At 42.1% G+C, this 21,161-nt stretch overlaps 1 pseudogene; it reads left to right on the forward strand.

Annotated features, from left to right (window-relative positions):
* The first annotated feature begins 522 nt into the window (after positions 1–522).
* On the forward strand, positions 523–1,011 carry LOC144686266 (peptidyl-prolyl cis-trans isomerase pseudogene; annotated as a pseudogene).
* The last annotated feature ends 20,150 nt before the right edge of the window (positions 1,012–21,161 follow it).

Here is a 21,161-nt window from a genome sequence, read left to right on the forward strand (position 1 = left end):
TGGCTCACTCAGCCTGGCTGGTCTCATCTGTATGGAAATGAATGAAAATCAATATCCCCCTGAACAGAGCTTCTGTCACCAGCTTGTGGCAACTGTGGACAGCTGATTGGGAGACTCCACACAGATACCCCATTGACTCTTGGAAAAGCCGGAGGCATAGAAGTTGAGGGCCGCTGTGACTTTCAGAGCCACTGGCATGGGGTGTCGTATGGACAATGTAAAATTGCCGACAATTGGGGTGTCAAGAGCCTTAACTTGCCCCTTAATTAATGGCGGCTGCGGCTCCGACTGCCGCGCACGCCCATCGAGAGAAATATTGAGCAAGTGCGCACTGACGTCGGGACGCTTGCTCCACGTCTACGCGCGTCATTTCACGCTCGTTCGGGTCGGGCGCGGGCCTGTCCGACAGGCTAAAAATTCTGCCCTTTGTCTCACACTATACAGGCACTGTAACAAGATAACTGTAGCAGGCTTATTCACAGAAGCTACAATAGTCGGAGTTAATGGGATTCTCGCAGTGCCATGGCCAACAACTAAAAACCTCAGGTTTACGTGGACATCACCTCCTGAGGCAACACCCTGGGCCACATCGTCATGGAGTTCAGGACTGATGTGGCCCCCAAAATGCAGAAAATTTCAGTGCGTTGTGCAGTTGTGAGAAGGGATTTGGCTACAAGGGCTCGACATTTCACAAAATCATTCCCGGCTACATGTGCCACGATGGTGACTTCACAAAGAACAATGGCACTGGTGGGAAGTCCATCTATGGTGAGAAGTTTGCCAATGGGAATTTCCAACTGAAGCACATGGGGCCTGGTCTATGGCCAATGTTGGACCAAATACAAATGAGTCCCAATTCTTTATATGCACTGCAGATGCTCCATGGTTGGACGGAAAGCATGTTGTATTTGGTAAGGTTGTAGAGGTCGTATAAAGAAGATGGAGAAATTGGGCAGTGATGATGGCAAAACTAGCAGTACTGTTAGCGTAATTAATTGTGGACAAATGTGAATGGAATTATATGATTAAATAAAACTTGATCACTTGTGTTACAAAAATAAATAAATAGGACAACAAGAGCAGAAGAGATGAACCTGAGGGAAAACAATACATAGATGGAGGAAAGTAGCAGAAGTGAACAAGGAGATATTAAATTCAGTGTGTCAAAATCCGTAGTGTAACTAATAAGGTTGTTGAGCTGCAGATGTCTACATAGGGTTCTGACGTGGCTGTATTAACAGGGGTTTTGCTCAAACAAGGCCAGCAATTGGTTCCTAATATTTCTGGTTACCAAAGAATAATAGAGAATAATAGGGAGAGGAAGAGGCATGGCAATATTGATTAAGGATGATGTTACAGCTCTCATTGGAAAGGATGCTTCTAGGAATCAATCTATTTGGCATGAGTTGAACTGAGGGGCAGCTGTTAGATTGTTGGGAATTTTTATTTGAGCTCCAGACAGTGAGGAGGAGATAAATGATTTGCCAGCAATTTCAAATGCTGTAACAAAAATAGAGCAATAATATTGTGGAGACTTTAATTATCCTAATACAGACTGAAAAAAAGATAGAGTTAGGGGTAGAGAAGAAGAATTTCTGATGGGTGTGCTGGAGAACTTCCTTGATCAATTAATCTCCATTCCAGTAAGTAAGGAAATAGTTTTGGATCCAGCTCTGCAAAATGAAGTAGGGCATATGGAAAATGTTACAGTGGGAGATCATCGAGCTAACAGTGGCCACAACATAATTTGGCTTAAAGAAATGATGGAGAGAGACCCCAGATAATGTCAAAGGTAAAACTACTCAACTGCGGAAGAGCCAAGTTCAGTGATTTGTGAAGGGACCTAGCACATGTAGATTGGTAAAGGCAGTTACAGGATTGAATAGTAATGGAGCAATGGAGGGCATTTGGGGAAGAGATAATTCGATATAAAGCATATCCCTTTGAAGAGAAAAGGTAGAGTATCAAAAACCAATGTGCCCTGGATGACATAGGAAATAAAAGTTAAAATAAAACAGAAAAAGGAGGCTTATGATAAATATCTGTTGCAAGATTCAGATAATAATAAGATTATAGAAAGTACAAGAAAGAAATGAAATGATGCCACGGGAGGCAAAGAGAGTTTACTGGATAAGATAAACAGGCAACATTAAATTGATGTCTAAAATTTTTTATAAGTATATAGGTTGGGAAATTGGGCTCCAAACTCACAAATTGGCATGTGTCATGCTTCAGGCCAGTCCTGCCACAGCCTGTATGGTGCCCGATGCTGGGAATGGTGCTTGCGCAGGTGTGCTGTACATCCACAGAAGCTCTTGGTGTCAACAGATCATAATGTCAGACAGCTGTTCCAGCTGACTTAACTCTTGCTTTTGAATCGTGCACTGCTCAGGTGCAAAGAGGGTCAAAGGAGGTAAAAATGGTAAAAAAGGCAAAATTAATGGCTCTTTACTTAAATGCACATAGTATTCAGGACAAAATTAATTAATTAACGGCACAAACAGAGGTTAATGAGTATGATCTAATAGCCATTACGAAGACATGGTTACAAGAAGCTGGGAATAAATATTCAGGGGTATGTGACTCTTCGAAAGGACAGGCAGGAAGGAAAGGGTGGTGGGGTAGCTTTGATAATAGAAGATGGAAAAAGTACAATAACAAGATATGATCTTGGATCGGAAGATGTAGAATCCATATGGGTGGAGGTAAGAAGTAACAAAGGGAAGAAGATACTGGTGGGCGTAGTCTAATAGTAGTTATATTGTAGGACAGAGAATAAATCAGGAGATAATGAGGGCATGTAAAAGAGGCAGTACATTAATCATGGGTGAATTTAATATTTATGTAGATTGGGAAAATTAAAATGGCAGAGATAGCCACAAGCAAGAATTCATAGAGTGTATTCGAGGCAGATTTCTGGTTGTGGATCCAACCAGGGATAAGGCTATTTTGGATCTGGTAATGCATAATGAGACAAGTTTAATAAGTAATCTCAGAGTAAAAGATCCGCTAGGAAACAGTGACCATAACATAGTAGAATTTAGCATTCAGTTTGAGAGTGAGAAACTAGGGGCAGAAACAACTGTGCTAAACTTAAATAAGGGTAATTGGAGAGCAATGAGGGCAGAGTTGGCTGCAGTGGACTGGGGAAGGAGTTTAGCAGAAATGACGGTTGATGAACAACGGCAGGCATTTAAGAAAATAGCTCATAACAGATATATCTCAGTGAGGAAAAAGGATTCTAGGAAGGGGATAAACCGACCATGGTTAACCAAGGAAGTTAAGGATAGTATCAAATTGAAAGAAAAAGTATACAATGTGGCAAGGATTAGGTAAGCCAGAGAATTGGGAAAGTTTTAAAAACCAACAAAAGATGACCACAAAAATTATAAAGAGGGAGAAGATAAACTTTGAGGGTAAACTAGCAAGTAATATAAAAATGGATGGTAAGAGCTTCTTAAAATACATAAAAAGAAAAAGAGAGGCCAAAGTGAACATAGGCCCCTTAGAGAATGAGGCTGGGGAAATAATAATGGGGAACCAGGAAATGGCGGAGCAATTCAATAAATACTTTACATCAGTCTTCATGGTAGAAGACACTAATAGCATTCCAAAAATACTAAATAATCAAGGAGAAAGGTGGGGGGGGTGGGGAGTGGAAATAAATAAAATAATTATCACTAGAGAAAAAGTACTAGGGAAACTAATGGGGCTAAAGGCTGATAAGTCCCCTGGAACTGATGGGTTGCATCCTAAGATATTAAAGGAAGTAGCTGCAGAGATAGTGGATGCACTGGAGTAATCTTCCAAGAATTTTTAGATTTTGGAAAAGTCCCAGAGGATTAGAAATGAGCCAATGTAACACCCTTATTCAAAAAGGGAGGGCGACAAGAAGCAGGTAACTATAGGCCAGTTAGCTCAACATCTGTCATTGAGAAAACGTTGGAGTCTATTATAAATGATGTGATTGCAGAGCATTGAGAAATACATAATATAATCAAGCAGAGTCAGCATGGCTTCATGAAAGGGGAATAAAACTTGACAAATTTATTAGAATTCTTGAGGAGCTAACAAGCAGGATAGATAAAGGGGAACCAGTAGATGTTATATATTTGGATTTCGAAAAGGTGTTTGAAAGATACCACAGATAAGGCTACTTAGTAAGATAAGAGCCCATGGTATTGGGGGTGGCATATTAGCATGGATAGAGGATTGGCTAACTAATAGAAGGCAGAGAGTTGGGATAATGGGGGCATTTTCAGGATTGCAACCTGGAGTGCCACAGGGATCAGTGCTGGAGCCACAATTATTTACAAAATATATTAATGACTTGGCTGAGGGAAGTGAATGTACTGTCACCAAGTTTGTGGATGACACAAAAATAGGTGGGAAGACAAGTGGTGAGGATGACACAAAGGTCAACATTTTCCCCCCATTGGGGGGACAAGCGGGAACAGACGCGGGTGGACAGGCCTCCGATTGGTTCCCCCAGTTGGGAGCGGACCGCCATTTTATGTGAGCGGGCCAATTAAGGCATCATGTCTGCTAGGAAGCGCTACACATGCGCACGGAAGAGAGCACTGATTTCCCTGAGGCTAAGTGCTGCCTCAGGGAGATCATCTCCGATTTAAAACTTTAAATAAAGAGGTTTAAAAAATTTCCCTGCCATGTCCCCTCATGTGACAGTGTCACATGAGTTGGGACATGTCCATAACTTTTATTGAAACATTGCGTAAAAATTTAAAGACCCTCATGAAACCTCATTCTGCCCCTGGATGAGGTTTCATGCTTTTTCCGAGGCCCGCCTGGGCTCTTGGCCTGCCAACCAACCTTAAGGTTGGGCAGGCAGGTCCATCAATCATGTTAATTAATTTTTTAATGGCCTTAATAGCCTGTTGACAGTTTGGCGGACACACAGCCCATTCGGCTACACGCCCGCCGAACTGAAAATCTAAATGATGCAGGGTGACGTCGGGAAGCATGCCCGGTGTATACCCGTGTCATTTTATGCGTTGGCTAGTGGGCCCCATCCCCACTCGCCGACCGGAAAAACCTGCCCAAAGAGTGTACAGAGGGATATGGACAGGTCAAGCAAATGGGCAAAAACTTGGCAGATGGAATATAACGTGGTAAAGTGTGAGATTATGCACTTTGGCAGGAAGAATAGAGGAGCTGAATATTATTTAAATGGAGAAAGACTGCAGAAAGCTGCAGCACAGAGGGATTCGGGGGTCCTCGTGCATGAATCACAAAAAGCTAACGTACAAGTTCAGCAGGTAATAGGGAAGGAAAAATGGAATGTTGGCCTTTATTTCAAATGGAATGGAGTATAAGAATGGGGAAGTCTTGCTAAAACTGTACAAGGCACTAGTTAGACCGCACCTAGAATACTGTGAACAGTTTTGGTCCTCATATCGAAGAAAAGATATACTTGCATTGGAGGCAGTCCAGGGAAGGTTCATTAGGTTGATCCCGGGTATGGAGTGATTTTCTTATGAGGAGAGGTTGGGTAGGTTTGGGCCTACTCATTGGAGTTTAGAAGAATGAGAGGCGACCTTATTGAAACACATAAAATTCTTAGAGGGCTTGACAGGGTAGACGCTGAGAGGTTGTTTACCTTTGTGAGAGAGCGTAGGACCAGAGGTCATAATCTCAGGATAAGGGGCTGCCCATTTAAGATGGAGATGAGGAGGAATTTCTTCTCTCAGAGGGAAGTCAATCTGTGGAATTCTTTACCGCAGAGGGCTGCAAAGACTGGGTAATTAAGTATATTCAAGGCTGAGATAGACAGATTCTTAATCAGTAAGGGAATCAAGGGTCATGGGGAAAAGGCAAGAAAGTGGAATTGAGGGTTATCAGATCAGCCATGATCTCATAGAATGGTGGAGCAGACTCAACTGGCCAAATAGCCTACTTCTGCTCCCTTGTCTTATGGTCTTATGGTCTGAAGCAGACTCCAGCACAAGTCACATGACACCATTCAACTACCCTACATTTAAATTTACAGTCCCGAAGCATAGTAACCTTATCAACCAAAAGATACAGTCCGAAAACATAATATTATAAACCTCATAATTGTAACATCCCCCCACAAGAATGAAAAATCATCAGCATAGTGATCTGTTTTCATGAACAATACCCAAAATATGCCAACTTACCACATTCTATACACTTTAACAACTAACTTACAATTAACTTATTAAATACACTACAACTAACATTCTTCCCCATGTTGTCACATTGTCTACTAAACAGTGTATTTTGGCAGCATCATGATGTTTAACCTCGATCAATCAAATAGATGTAACAGTTCAATTTTCAAGTCTTTTTTACAACGATTCTTAGGGCAGAATCTTCTGCCTGTCGGGCGGGCCGGTCAGGAGCGGGCACGGGCACAAACTTGTTTGGCTGAAACTTTCTTCTTTGATCTGAACTTTAAAGAATCTAGAGCCATGAATGAGAATGGATAACAAAAGAGAAAATCCAAACAAGGTGACCAAAGACTGAGTTAAAAGGTTAATGCCCTGTTGACAAAAGAAAATTTGATTTTGAAGAAGAACCAAAGGAAATACTGAACCCAGAAGGTGAAGCATTATGATAGTGAATTTCTTGTGAGTCTACAACTTACACCTGCTGATATTCGAGAACCAGGGGAAGAAGTTTCCTGTCAGTGAGCGTGGGGCAGGGCCCGCTCGCCGATGCGTCAAATGATGCGGGATGGCGTCGGGCAGAACTCCCGATGTTACCCAGCGTCATCTCCGTTTTCAGGTCGACGGGGGCGCAGCCGAGTCAGCTGTGCACCCCCGACCTGTCAATGGCCTATTGAGGCCATTGAAAAAGTAATTAGCCTCATTAATGGACCTGCCTGTCCAACCTTAAGGTTGGCGGGCAGGCTGGGAGCCCTGGCGGGCTTCAGAAAAAGCATGAAACCTCATCCATGGGCGGAATGAAGTTCCATGAGGGTATTTAAATTTTTAATAAAGGTTTCAATAAAAGTTATGGATCTGTCCCAACTCATGTGACAGTGTCACATGAGGGGACATATGAGGCAAATCTTTCTATCATTTGTACAACAATTTTTAATTTGGATCCGATCTCCCTGAGGCAGCACTTAGCCTCAGGGAGATAAATGCACTCTTTTGCGCGCATGCGTGAAAGAGCGCACTCTCGGCTGCACTCTCGGCTGAGGGAATCCCTCCCTCCCCACCTGTACAGGGAGCACATCGCGCTTCCTGGCAGACGTCACGCTGGGCGGCCCTTAATTGGCCCACCCACGTAAAATGGTGGCGCGCCCCCCGATCAGGGGCACTGATCGGAGGTGCGCCCACCCACGTCCGCTCCCGCACTTCCCCCGCGCCCCCGAACGGATGGAAAAATTTTTCCCAGAGGTCAGAAGTCATCAATGTTGTTCTTGGCAAAATTTTCCAGGCTGAATCAATTGTAATGTCTTTTAAAAAAGGACATGGAAACAAAATGGATTTTAATGATCGTGAGAAAGGAGACACAAGCAACAAAACAACTTCTTCGCCATTTGAGGGGAAGAGATTTAAGGAGAGGATTTTCCTGTCAGCGTGTGGGGGCGGGCCCCACACTTTGACACGTAAAATGACACACTTTGATGTCGGGCGTGCGTCCCAAAATCACTGCGCGTCATTCCAATCTTCCGTTCGGTGGGCATGTGCCGGAGGCGGCTGCGCACCCGCCAATCTGTCAAAGGCCTGTTAAGGCCATTAATACAGCAGTTAAACTAATTAACAGGGCTTCCCATCCTACCATATGGTTGGCGGGCAGGCGAGGAGCCCAAGCAGCCTTTGTGTTTTTCGTGAAATCTCATCCACGGGCAGGATGAAGTTTCATGAAGGTTTTATTAAATAAATTTTTAAAATTTTGACAAATCATAAATATGTCTAAGCTCATGTGAAATTGTTACCTGAGGGGACATGTCTGAATAATTTTTATCTTTCCTCTTTTCAAACTTTAAGACTGAACTTAATCTCCATGAGGCAGCTTTGTGCCTCAGGGATATTTCTGCGCTCTTCCACATGCACGTGTAAAAGAACACAGGTCCCTCCCCCTACCCACACAGGTAGCACTGAGCGCTACCGGACATGTGTCACACAGGGCAGGCCTAAATTAGCCCACCCACGTAAAATGGCAGCGCCCGCTCGTGCCTGCTCCCGACCGGCCCGCCCGACAGGCAGAAGATTCTGCCCTAAGAATCGTTGTAAAAAAGACTTGAAAATTGAACTGTTACATCTATTTGATTGATCGAGGTTAAACATCATGATGCTGCCAAAATACACTGTTTAGTAGACAATGTGACAACATGGGGAAGAATGTTAGTTGTAGTGTATTTAATAAGTTAATTGTAAGTTAGTTGTTAAAGCGTATAGAATGTGGTAAGTTGGCATATTTTGGGTATTGTTCATGAAAACAGATCACTATGCTGATGATTTTTCATTCTTGTGGGGGGATGTTACAATTATGAGGTTTATAATATTATGTTTTCGGACTGTATCTTTTGGTTGATGAGGTTACTATGCTTCGGGACTGTAAATTTAAATGTAGGGTAGTTGAATGGCGTCATGTGACTTGTGCTGGAGTCTGCTTCAGACCATAAGACCATAAGACAAGGGACAAGAAGTAGGCCATTTGGCCAATCGAGTCTGCCCTGCCATTCTATGAGATTATGGCTGATCTGATAATCCTCAATTCCACTTTCCCGTGACCCTTGATTCCCTTGCGGCTTAAAAATTTGTCTATCTCAGCTTTGAATATACTTAACTACCCCGTCTCTGCAGCCCTCTGCGGAAAAGAATTCCACAGATTGACCTCCCTCTGAGAGAAGAAGTCCCTCTTCTTCTCTGTCTTAAATGGGCAACCCCTTATCCTGGGATTATGCCCTTTGGTCCTAGACTCTCTCACAAAGATAAACAACCTCAGATCAAACAAACTTGTTCAGATCAGGGAAGAAAGTTTCAGCTGAGTCATCTTTTCCATGTTTAAACACCAAATTTTGATTTTTTGATTTTCTATCTGCTGTTTCCATTTGTTTTCCAAAACTTTAGTACACCCTCATAGTTCCAAAATAACAGCGTTAGCCAGATTCAGATCACTTTGCACTGCCTCTGTTTGCTCATTAATCTAGAGTTCTGCTGCTGTATTCAGTTTTGACACCAGTAATTTAGGATTTTCAGGCAAGTATAAAGTGTCTTCAGTAAGTTCATTTGCATTTGGCTTTAACCCTTTTGTGGTCAATCTGAGTTGTTGCTGTCTTTTCCATGTTAGAAGTTTGAACTTTTGACTCCCTGGACACATCTTTAGCCACAACTGTTCTTTCCACAGCAGGATTACAATTAATCACTTAGAGTACATTGTCAATTTCAGTAGACTTGTCTCCCACCTCAGGAGATTGCAGCACCTTATCCCCTGCAAGGTAATTTCCAAATATGAAATTGACATTATCAATAAGCAATACAGGCATTACTCAAACAATAACAGAGCCATTGCCTAGAGCACAATTTAAACTCACTCTACACAAGGGAATAAATATACAGCTTCTACCATTACTCTGTATTAATATTATTTTATTCAGAGAATTCTCTGGAGAGAAATTCATGCCTTTTGCTGACATCAAACTTTGAGCCAAACCTCTATCTCTAAGGATAGTATGCTTTTTGGGTTCTTTATCAGACAAAAAGGGAGCTACTTCACGCTCCAATGTAAAATCCTCATGGTAAATATGTTAGATGAAATCAGTTCATCACCAGCTCCACCTACTGCGATAGCATTTACTGGAGAAACACTAGACACCCACCAAAGCTACTGTTTCTGGTTTCAATTTCTACCATTCTGCTTTCACATGTCCTGTCTAATGACAATAAAAATGTGTTGGTTTCCTTGAATAATTTTTATTCTCCCACTGACTCTTTCATGGAGAAGCATCTGTTTTATCAGTTCTACCATTCCTCTCATGGCCGTTTGCATCCCATTTCATTATTACCTCACTTCTCTACCCTGCAAACAAATTTTTTGCTGCCACCTAGGTTTTTGTGGATTGTCATAGCCATCAGTTGAAACAGCTGCTTTCTTTATATTAGAAAGTCTTTAGGGCCTTTTAGGCGGGATGCAATTTTTAAACTCCTCCATTAACAACTCCTCTCTAAGGTTTTCAGAATCTTGATTCAGCTTCATGGTCCTGATCAAAGATCATCTCATTTTTTTCTAGCAAATTCCACATAAGCCTGGATTTGTCTCTTGTTCAAGTTTCAAACTTTTTATTAATAAACCCATATGCATCAAACACAACAGTCTTAACATTTTCATAATCTGCAGACTGTTCACCAGAAAGGGCTGAATGAACTTTCAGGGCTTTTCCAACCAAAACACTTTGCAATAAGATTATCCAAATTTCTTGTGGCCACTGTAAATTCAGAGCAATTTTCACAAATGGTACAAAGTACATTTTAACTCCTTCCTCACTGAATTTAGGCACTAGGGGCAGGATTTTTACCTCATCAGGCAGGCGTGGCCACTTTATTAGTACAGATGTAGTATCTATTGAGATACCCTTGCTGCTGAGCAAGCCATTCATGAAAACGGCACAAATGAAATTAGACATGGAACATGATAAATCTTTGAAAAGACAATAGATATGCAATTTACCCAATGACGACAGTATCACATCCCTTAACAAAACCTAGTGTCTCTAATCAGAATATTAAAGAATTGTTAATAGCATCAGGTGATAGGAATCCGAAAGAAATAAAGTAAATGGTCTTAAAGCTACATTGACAATTTGCTTATTCCTCTTGCCAGATTAAAAACCTAGTAAAGAATGCAAGGGAAGTTGATAATGAGTATACAAAGCTTATTGAAGAGATTAGTAAAAATGTAATGTACACAATACGTATTGGAAGACACCATCATGGCCCATTGTGCAAGACTTTAATGAAGTAGTAGCTATGGATTTAAAGTGTGGGACAAGGACAGAAACATTTACATTTTACATTTCTTAGACATGGCAATAAGATTCAGTCTTTCTCCAGTTATACATGGTAAGGATAAAGATTGTGGATAAAACAATGGAAAAATGGTAAGGAATCAGATTGGGGCCATTGGATAAATTCCAGACTGAAAATGGGGAGGGTGTGTGGAATTTGCAAATGAGAAATTTAGACATGAGTGAAAATATGAACATTGTAGCGATGAACACTGCAGCTGAAAGTCCCTTCAGTAATGGATTTGGTGAAAGAAATCACACGGTGACTGCTGAGATGCCCATAAGATCTTAGCTAACCAGCCAAAAGCTAACACCTGTCCTGGCTTCAAATGGTTGGGGGCTATAGTCTGTATCAGTTGGTCTATGGCAGAAATCCAAAAATACTGGGGAGAAGGGGGTGCTGAGCGGGAGCGGGCATGGGCGGGAGTGCACGCCGCTCTGTAGATTCTGGTCACTGTCTGTTGTGTGTAATCATCCCCTGGCCTTGGAAGGGACGACAATTAGTTTCACCTTTTCTGTGCACTTGAATAACCGATGTGCAGGGAGAAGGGTAGAAGTAGCAAAGAAAATTCGACAAGCATCACATAAGACTGTCCAAGATAAATTTTAACCCTGGCAATTTTGTATACTATAGAAGAGAGGGACAGAAAGAGTAGAAAGATCAGAGTAAAGTGATCAGGTGTAATGAGAAAACAGTAATTCTCCAGCATGGTAGTCAAACTGTTAGGATCCATTTATCTGGGATAATCGGGATTAATTGGCAACTTGCAGAACCTGAGCAATTAGGAGAAGGCGATGGGGTATCCTCCTCTGGTGATAAACCGAGGGATTAAAGAGCACGAGAAGGAGTAAGAGAGGAGCCAGGAGAAAAAAGAGTCCGAGAAGGAGCGAGTACGAAGCCAGGAGATAAAAGAGCACAAGAAGGCACAAGAGAAGAGCCAGGAGATAGAAGAGTGTGAGTAGGAGTGAGAGAGGAGCTGGGAGATAAAAGAGCGCAAGAAGGAGTGAGAGAGGAGCCGGGAGATAAAAGAGAGTGAGAAGGAATGAGAGAGGACCTGTGAGATAAAAGAGAGTGAGAAGGAAGGAGAGAGGAACCTGGAGATAAAAGAGAGTGAGAAGGAGTGAGAGAGGACCTGGAAGATAAAAGAGCATGGGATCAAGTTTCCCTCGTGGATACGATCTGCCTGGCACACATCATCTGCCGCGTCATAACAAATCGGGGGCTCATCAGGGATATTTGAAATTCCTTGATTGATTTGGAGTTGATGAATCTTGAGGTTATGAGCACGAGAAGCACTTTGAACTCAGGGGTTGGTGTAAGGGATGTTTTTTTAAGTGGCAGGACTGCAAAAATGGCTGTATCCATGGCTAAAACTTTTTGGAACTTTAAGATATAACTCTGATTGGGTTACCGAATGTATCTAAAGGTAAGTTAACAGAGTTGGTGGATACGTTGCAGTTGAGGTTCCCTGCAGGGGCAAAGAAAGCAAACATAGTTGAAATGATAGCACAGCATTTAAAGTTGGAAATGGTACCTGACACTAGTAAATCACAGCTGGTGGTAGTGAGACTTCAGTTAGAAATGAAGAGGCTTGAATTTGAACAAGCAAAGGAACTGAAAAAACTTGAACTGGAGGCAAAAGAAGGAGACGGATTATTTCAAAAAGAAATGGAAATGTGAAAGCTTGATCTCCAGAGGGAAAAGTTAGAAATGTAAGCGAGAGAAGGAAAGAGACAGAGAGTATCGACTAAAAAAGCTGGACTTTATAAAAAGACCTCAGATACTGAGGAAAGTTCTGATGATGAAAAAACTGTTAACCTAGTAGGGAGATGTTTAGACTTGTATAAGCTCTTCCGAAGTTTGAGTAAAGAGATGTGGTGGCATTCTTTATTTAATTTGAGAAGATAGCTAAACAGATGAAATAGCCACAAGAAAACTGGACATTGTTGTTACAATCTAGGTTAGTGGGTAGAGCGCATGAGGTTTATGCTCCACCATCAGAAGAAATGTCCGTGGAATTTAATGTGGTAAAAAAGGCTGGTTCCTGAGACATGCAGGCAGAAATTTAGGAATATAAGAAAACAGCCTGGGCAAACTTATATTGAGTTTGAGAGAGTAAAACTAAGTAATTTTGACTGGCGGATACGGACATTAAAAATGGAGGTAGCTCTTAGAGAAGTAATTCTTTTGGAAGATAATTCCTTTGGTAGTGATAACTCATTTGGAGGAACAGAGAGTTAAAATCGTAAGACAAGCAGCAGAGATAGCTGATGATTATGAGTTAGTTCATAGATCTAAAACTTTTTTGTCACACTTTTAAATCAGAGAAGGATAGAAAGTGGGAAGGTGAAAGGAGGGTGGGTAGTCAGGGAAGAATCAGTGATAGGTAAATAAGTGGGAATGTATTCAAAATTTACCCAAAGGGGTTCTGAGAAGCAGGTTGCAGAAATGTTTAAAGATTTTGTATGTGAAGGGGAAGACTTTCCATGTGTAGAGGGTGGAGTAAGTAAATATATTATGATATAGCTGTGTCACAGATGTGGGTGATGCCTATGGTAGTTGAGTAGCCTGTAGAGGTGTTTTCAACAGAAGTGTTGCAGAAAGAGCATCCTGGATTGTTTCCAAATTGTGTGATAACAAGATCACAAGCTCACAGGTTGAAACAGGAAGAACAGGAAGTTAAAAGGCAGGGCAAACATGTTGAAGTTCAATTAGCTGACCCTTTCTATGATAAGATTGTTCAGGAAGAAAGAATGGAAAATATTGCAGCTGATGTATTTAGCTCAAGGTGGTTAGTAAAGTTACAGAAAAAGGATCCACAAATAAAACAGTTATATCAGGCAGTATACTCAGAAATAGAGGCAGAATGTATTCCAGAATGTTATTACCTTAAGAGTAAAGTGTAAATGAGAAAGTGGCGGCCATATCAAGTTTCAGCAGACGAAAACTGCTTGGAAGTATATCAGATTGCTATACCATTTGGATATAGAAATGAGATCCTGAGAATAGCTCATGAAATTCCAATGGGGGGACATTTAGGAATTAGAAAGATACAGGCGAAAGTGCAAAAATATTTTTATTGGCCTGGATTGCATAGAGATGTAGTTAAATTCTGTAGAACATGTCACACATGTCAGGTGATAGGGAAACGGCAATCAGTGATTAAGCTGACACATTTAATTCCAATTCAAGCATTTAAAGAACCTTTTACTAGTGTCATGTTTGATATTGTAGGACCCATCCCCTAAAAGTGGAAATCAGTACTTACTGACAATAATGGATGAGTCTACAAGGTTTCCTAAAGTGATACCTTTGAGAAATATTACAACGAAGAGAATTTTGGAAGAGTTAGCTAAATATTTTACAAGAAATGGTTTACCAAAAGAAATACAATCAGATCCGGGTTCAACTTTCATGTCACAGCTGTTTAAGGAAGTAATGGACAGTTTGGGGATAAAACAGTTTAAATCAACAGCTTATCATCCTGAAACACAAGGGGCTTTGGAAAGATGGCATCAAACTTTAAAAACTATGACGAGGGCGTTTGGTCAGGACTATCCACAGGACTGGGAGAGAGGAATTACATTCTTGTTATTTGCTATTAGGGATGCTCCTAATGCACCGACTGGATTTAAAACTTTCAAATTAGTCAATGGTCATGAGGTAAGGGGACCACTGAAATTGATTCATGAGAAATTGGCGGGTCAAAATTTGGAAACTACTCTCCTGGATTATGGGCAGGATATTGATTTCAGCGAGTAGGGGGTGGGGCTTGCTCGCCGATGTGTAAAATGACGCAGGATGATGTTGGGCGGAACTCCCAATGTCACCCCATGTCATTTCAATTTTCGGTCGACAGGGGCTCAGCCGAATCAGCTGTGTGCCCACCAAACTGTCAACGGCCAATTGAGGCCATTTAAAAACTAACTGAACTAGTTAAAGGATCTGCCCGTCCAACCTTAAGGTTGGAGGGCAGGCCAGGAGCCCTGTTGGGCTTCAGAAAAAGCATAAAACCTCATCCACGAGTGAGATGAGGTTTCATGTAGGTTTTTAAAACTTTAATAAAAGTTTGAATGAAAGTGATGGACATGCCCCAACTCATGTGACAGTGTCACATGAGGGGACATGTCAGGGAAATTTTATTTTTCTATATTTACCATTTTTAAATTTGGCACCGATCTCCCTGAGGCAGCACTTAGCCTCAGGGACATGAATGCACTCTTTCGTACGCATGCGCGAAAGAGCGCACTCTTGGCTTAGGGAATCCTGCCCCCCTCCCCCCCCCCCCCCCCAGCCCGCACAGGGAGCGCATAGTGCTTCCCGGCAGATGTCACTGCAGGGCAGGCCTTAATTGGCCCGCCCATGTAAAATGGCGGCGCGTCCCCAATCGGGGGAAAATTCTGCCCTATGTATCAAACTTCAGAGAAAGATTGGACAGAGCATGTGAGTAAGCGAGGGAACATTTAAATATAGCACAGCAAGTGATAAAAGTGAAGGCAGGTAGGAAAGCTACAGCTAGTAGTTTTGTTGCTGGGGAAGATGTGTTAGTTCTGTTAGCAGCACTGAATGACTCGTTAAAGGCAAGGTTTAGTGGGCCTTACAGGATTGAAAAGAAACTGAGCAAAGTAAATTATTTAATAAATCCTCCAGATAGAAGAAAGAAGCAGAGTGTGTGTCATGTAAACATGCTTAAAAAGTAATTTGACAGGGAAGAGGACCAAAAGGAGTTATTAGTGATGATAGATAAGGAGAAAGAGGTAGAAATAAAGGATTCTGAAATTGATTTTCTAGTCAAATTGAATAATGAGGGGGTACTTGAAAATTTAAATGTAATATTGAGTTACCTTCCAGACAAGTGTCAAAGTGATTTGGAGAAGCTCTTGCAGTCACACAAAGCTATTTGTGGGAATAAGCTCGGGAGGACAAATTTAGCTGCACATGATGTGAATGTGTAGAAGTTTCATCTTCAATAAGGCAATATCCTCATATTCAATCCAGCAAAACTATCACAAGTACAGAAAGAAATTGAATTCATGCTTCAAAATGACATTGTTGAGTCTAGTTGCAGTAACTGGAGTTCACCAATTGTGATGTTACCGAAACTAGATGGAACACAAAGACTCTGTGTGGACTAACAAAAGGTGAATGCAGTGACAAAAGTGGATTCACACCCTATACCACAGTCGGAAGATTGCATTAAGTAAGTGGGACAATCAAAGTTTATCACAAAGATTAACTTGCTGAGAGGATATTGGCAAGTACCGTTATCGGAGAGAGCAAAGACGATATCAGCTTTTGTGACACCAGATGGAATATATCAGTTTAAAGTCATGCCATTTGGTATGAAAAATACACTTGCAACATTTCAAAGACTGACAAACAAATAATTGCAGGACTGAGCAATTATGCTGTTTAGATTGTGCTGTATTATTTTCAGTCAAACATAGGAGGAGCATTTACAATATCTGGAAGAATTGTTTAGTCAACTGCAAGGAAGTAATGTGGTGATGAACTTGACTAAAAGCGAATTTGCAAAAACGCAAGTTACATATCTAGACCATACCATTGCATATGGTAAGGTGGCTCCGAGAGTTGCGAAAGTAAAAGCCATTGATTTCTGGGCATGAGTGGGTTTTACCAGAAATTTGTACCAGATTTTAGCAGTGTGGTTGCTCCATTGACTGAACTATTAAAAATGAAGTTTCAATGGACACAGGTGTGTCAGAACATATTTGACAGTTTGAAAACTGTATTGACTACGACGCCAATTTTGGAAGTGCCCAATTATGCCAAGCAATTTAAATTGGCCATTGACTCAAGTAATATAGGCATAGGGGCCATACTGTTGCAAGAAGATGAAACTGGATATGAGAAACCAATAGGGTATTTTTCACGGAAGTTGAATGTACAACAGAGAAGATATTCAATGATTGAAAAAGAGATTCTGGGTATGGTGTTAGCTTTGCAGCATTGAGACTTGCATTGCAAACAAGTCATCAGAAACAATTGTTTATATAGACCACAATCCATTAAAATTTCTGGACAAATTCCAAGACCGAAGTTCAAGGCTATTCAAGTGGAGTTTATTACTGCAACCATTTAATCTACAGATTATACATGTGGCTGGACAAGAAAATCTAATTGCAGATGCGTTGTCAAGAGTTTGAAGCTCAAAGGGAAAAATGGACATTTAAAACCTGGTCATTGGACTGGAATGATTTCTGTTGATACTAAGGATTTGTATGTATACTGTTATGTTAATGCATGTATCTGGTAACGTAACAGTGTGAGTATATAGATAAGTATAGGCGGTAGTGTAAGATGGGTTAAGAAAATTAAGCCATCTGGCAGATGGAGTATAATGTGGGAAAATGTGGGAGGATTCGTCCCAGATTTGCACTAAGGTGCGGTAGTGGCGTTTTACATGTTGGCCGCGATGGCGGGTTTTCACGCTGTATCATCCCAAACCCACCACATTACTTATGCATTCCTGGGAAACACGCCATGCCATCACCTCACTGTTTCATCACGCCGGGCGCCATATTTAAAGTCCAGACGCGCGCACACATCTCAGTGCTTCCAGCCCACGACTACTGCAGGGAAGATGTCCATGAAGGGAAAAAAGACTGCAGCTCCCAGGTTTAATGACATATCACTGGAACACCTTTTGGACACTGTGGAGGCTCGCCATGATGTCCCCCACACACATTCTGGGATACCCTCCTTCCCCAATACAGCTCTCATCCTGCAGCCTCTTCCCTTGCCTGAGGCCACTTCCCCAAGCAAACCCTTGCCCTGCACCCTTTGAAAATTCACCCACATATGGCTGATCTGGTAGGGAGAGACCTACCTGTGAGCCCCCCTAAAAGTGATGTAGTGCTGTCTGTGAAGCCTGCTGCTGATGACTGTGAGTGCTGACCGAAGCAAAGTAGACAAACAGACCTTGAAATCCTGAGTTGAAGTGCAACTCGCCAGGTGCATGTAGCTTATGTGCTGTTGTGAAACACGTCGGCGTGTTTTCCCACCAACATGGGCAGACAATCCAGCAGGGCAGAGGGGGGCATGAGTCCAGCGGGCTGGCCTTATGCTTATATGCTAATATATTACAATGAGGTTCCCAATGTCCGATGGTGGGTATTGCAGCCCGCAATCGGCAGGCTGAGCAGACGATCACAAACTAGCTTCACGCCGCTGTGCCCACTCACACCGCTGAACACCCCCGACTCTGGCAGGCACGGAAAATCCCGCCTATGAAGTTCTTCACTTTGGTAGGAAGGATAAAAAAGCAGAGTATTACTTAAACAGAAAATGACTGAAGAATTCTGAGGCGCAGAGGGACCTCGGGGGGTTCTATTGCATGAGTCACAAAAAGCTTGTATGCAGGTACAGCAAGTATTTAAGAAGGCTAATGGAATGTTATCCTTTATTACTAGAGGAATTGAACATAAAAGTAAGAATGTTATGCTTCAGTTATATAGGGCATCAGGACTACATCTTGAATACTGTGTGCAGTTTTGATCTCCTTATTTAAGGAAGAATGTAAATGCATTGGAGGCGGTTCAGAGGAGGTTTACTATACTAGTGATAGCTGGAATGAGCGGGTTGTCTTATAGGGGAAAGGTTGAACGGTCTAGGCTTATTTCCACTGGAGTTTAAAAGAGTGAGGGGTGAATTAAAATATTTTTAAGATCCCAAATGGTCTTGACAAGGTGGATGTCGAAAGGATGTTTCCTCTTGTGGGTGAGTCCAGAACTAGAGGGCACTCTTAAAATTAGGGGCTGCCCTTTTAGGATGAGATAAGGAGAATTTTTTCCCCTCAGAGGTCTGTACGACTTTGGAACTCTCTGCCTCAGAAGGCGGTGGAAGCAGGGTCATTAAATATCTGTAAGGCAGAGGTGGATAGATTCTTTTTAGGCAAGGGAATCAAAAGTTATAGGGGATAGATGGAAATGTGGAATTGAAAACACAAACAGATCAGCCATGATCTTATTGAATGGCGGAGCAGGCTCATGGAGCCAAATAGTCTACTTCTTCTCCTATTTCGTATGATTTTATGTTCATATGTTCAAATCCTGTACTTATATACTCATATGTTTGAGAGTTATGAGGAGCAGAATCTGGTAGATAAGGGGTTGGGTGACAATAGACAAAGCGATACTGAAGCACAGGATAGGGCTATCTTTCCCAAAGGACAGTGGCTGAAAGTCAGTACTAGGGTAACATACCCACCAGAAGGATCCAGTGAATGGAGGGGTGCGAACATTATAGAGGAGAGTAGAGAAAGCCACAAGCAAATTCAAACATTGCCTAAACATCCAAGGTGATGGACAAGAGGTAAGATCGATGCACTGGCAAAATGAGGTAAAACTATGGAAAGCCAGAGAAAGCTTTGCGAGTTCCCATAGTCGATCTGGAAATGACTCTGTTCCAAGGAAATGATCATGTACTGGCAACAGAACACCTGACAGTGGGAAGGAGAAGTCATGTAGCAATAGTCCAGAAAGAGGTAGGAGGGCAAGTAAAGGTTGCAGTTTTGCTAGAACAAGAACTATAGGACAACTGAGCAATGCCACTAGAAGTAGAAGCCCTTATGTTTGGGACGTTTTGGTGGCTAAAAACAAATTAGAAAATAAATCAATAAGAGATGCGAAAAATAAAGAGTGGAATAGTCGAAGGAATTTGGTGTCTACTCTGAAGTGCCAGATAGTGGCACAGGCACATGTGTACAGATAAAATATTTCCTGATGGAATATATAAAGCTAAAGTGACTCGGGGTTTCAAAGAGAAACTTGGGGCAGCATTTTCCCGTCGGCAAGTGGGGGATCAGGGCCCGCTCGCCGGCACGTAAAATGACGCGCAGTGTCGTTGGGCTGGCATCCCAACGTCACCACACGCGATTTAGATTTTCAGTTTGGCGGGCGTGCAGCGAAGTCAGCTGTGCACCTGCCGAACTGTCAAAGGCCTATTAAGGCCATTTAGAACCTAATTAACTCAATTTAATGAGCTGCCCGTCCAACCTTAAGGTTGTCGAGCAGACGACGAGCCCAAGCGGCCTTCGCATTTTTCATGAAACCTCATCCATGGGTGGGATGAGGTTTCATGAACTGTTTTAAAATCTAATAAAAATTCATACATTTATTCTTTGACATGTCCCAGCTCATGTGATAGTGTCATGTTTTATGAGGGGGACATGTTTTAAAAGTTTAAAAATCTATTATTTAAAAGTTTAACACTGAAACAAATCTCCCTGAGGCACCTCCATGCCTCAGGAAGATCTCTGCGCTCTTTTGCATGCATGCGCGAAAGAGCACAGGGTCCCACTCAGGGAATCCCCCCCTCCCACACAGGGACCACTCAGCGCTTCCGGGTGTGCATCACGATGGGTGGGCCTTAATTGGCCCGCCCACATGAAATGGCAGCACGGACCCGATCGGGGGCGCCGATCGGGTTCACGCCCGCCCCCGCCCGCCCCCGCCCGCCCCCTCACAATCCCCCACAATGGGGGGAAATTTCTGGCCTTGGTGATCAATATGTTAGAATGGGCTCTACCATTGCAGGAAGAGCGGTTTTGAAGATTTTCTTAGCTCTCTCAGAAACATATTCATGGAAATGTAGTTTGATTGATAAGAAAGCTGCATTTTTGTAGCGTGAAAAATTTCAAAGAGAATTGATTTTGAAACCACCTAAGGAAGTGAGTGATGTAGAAGGGAGGCTGTGGAAATTAAACATAGGTGTTTATGGATTGAATGACATGTCGAGAGTATGGTACTTCTAGGTTAAGTTTGTCTTGCTGAAAGTAGGTTGTATTCAGCTGAAAGCAGTCCCAGTGATGTTCTACCTGTATCAAAAAGAGAAACTCACAGGCACCTTTATGATGCATGGCAATGATTTTCTATTGAGATGTTCTATGGAATATGAGCAATTTGTTATAGGTAATATAAAAGGGGAATTTAAGATTCGAAGTCAGGCTTCTGGGTCTTTTAAATATATAGGGTTAGGAATTAAGCAGAATAGGTCAGGAGTAATCTTGAATCAACAATCATATGCAGAAAGTGTTAATTGTATGCCGATAAATCGGGCCAGATAGCAGGGTGAGGGTGAGGTGTGAGTTCAGGAGGTGAGTAAAGCAGAAAGCAGGGACATACCATCATCATGGCT

The sequence above is a fragment of the Cetorhinus maximus genome, chromosome 11 (genome assembly GCF_964194155.1).
Source record: "Cetorhinus maximus chromosome 11, sCetMax3.hap1.1, whole genome shotgun sequence".
Taxonomy (NCBI): Eukaryota; Metazoa; Chordata; class Chondrichthyes; order Lamniformes; family Cetorhinidae; genus Cetorhinus; species Cetorhinus maximus.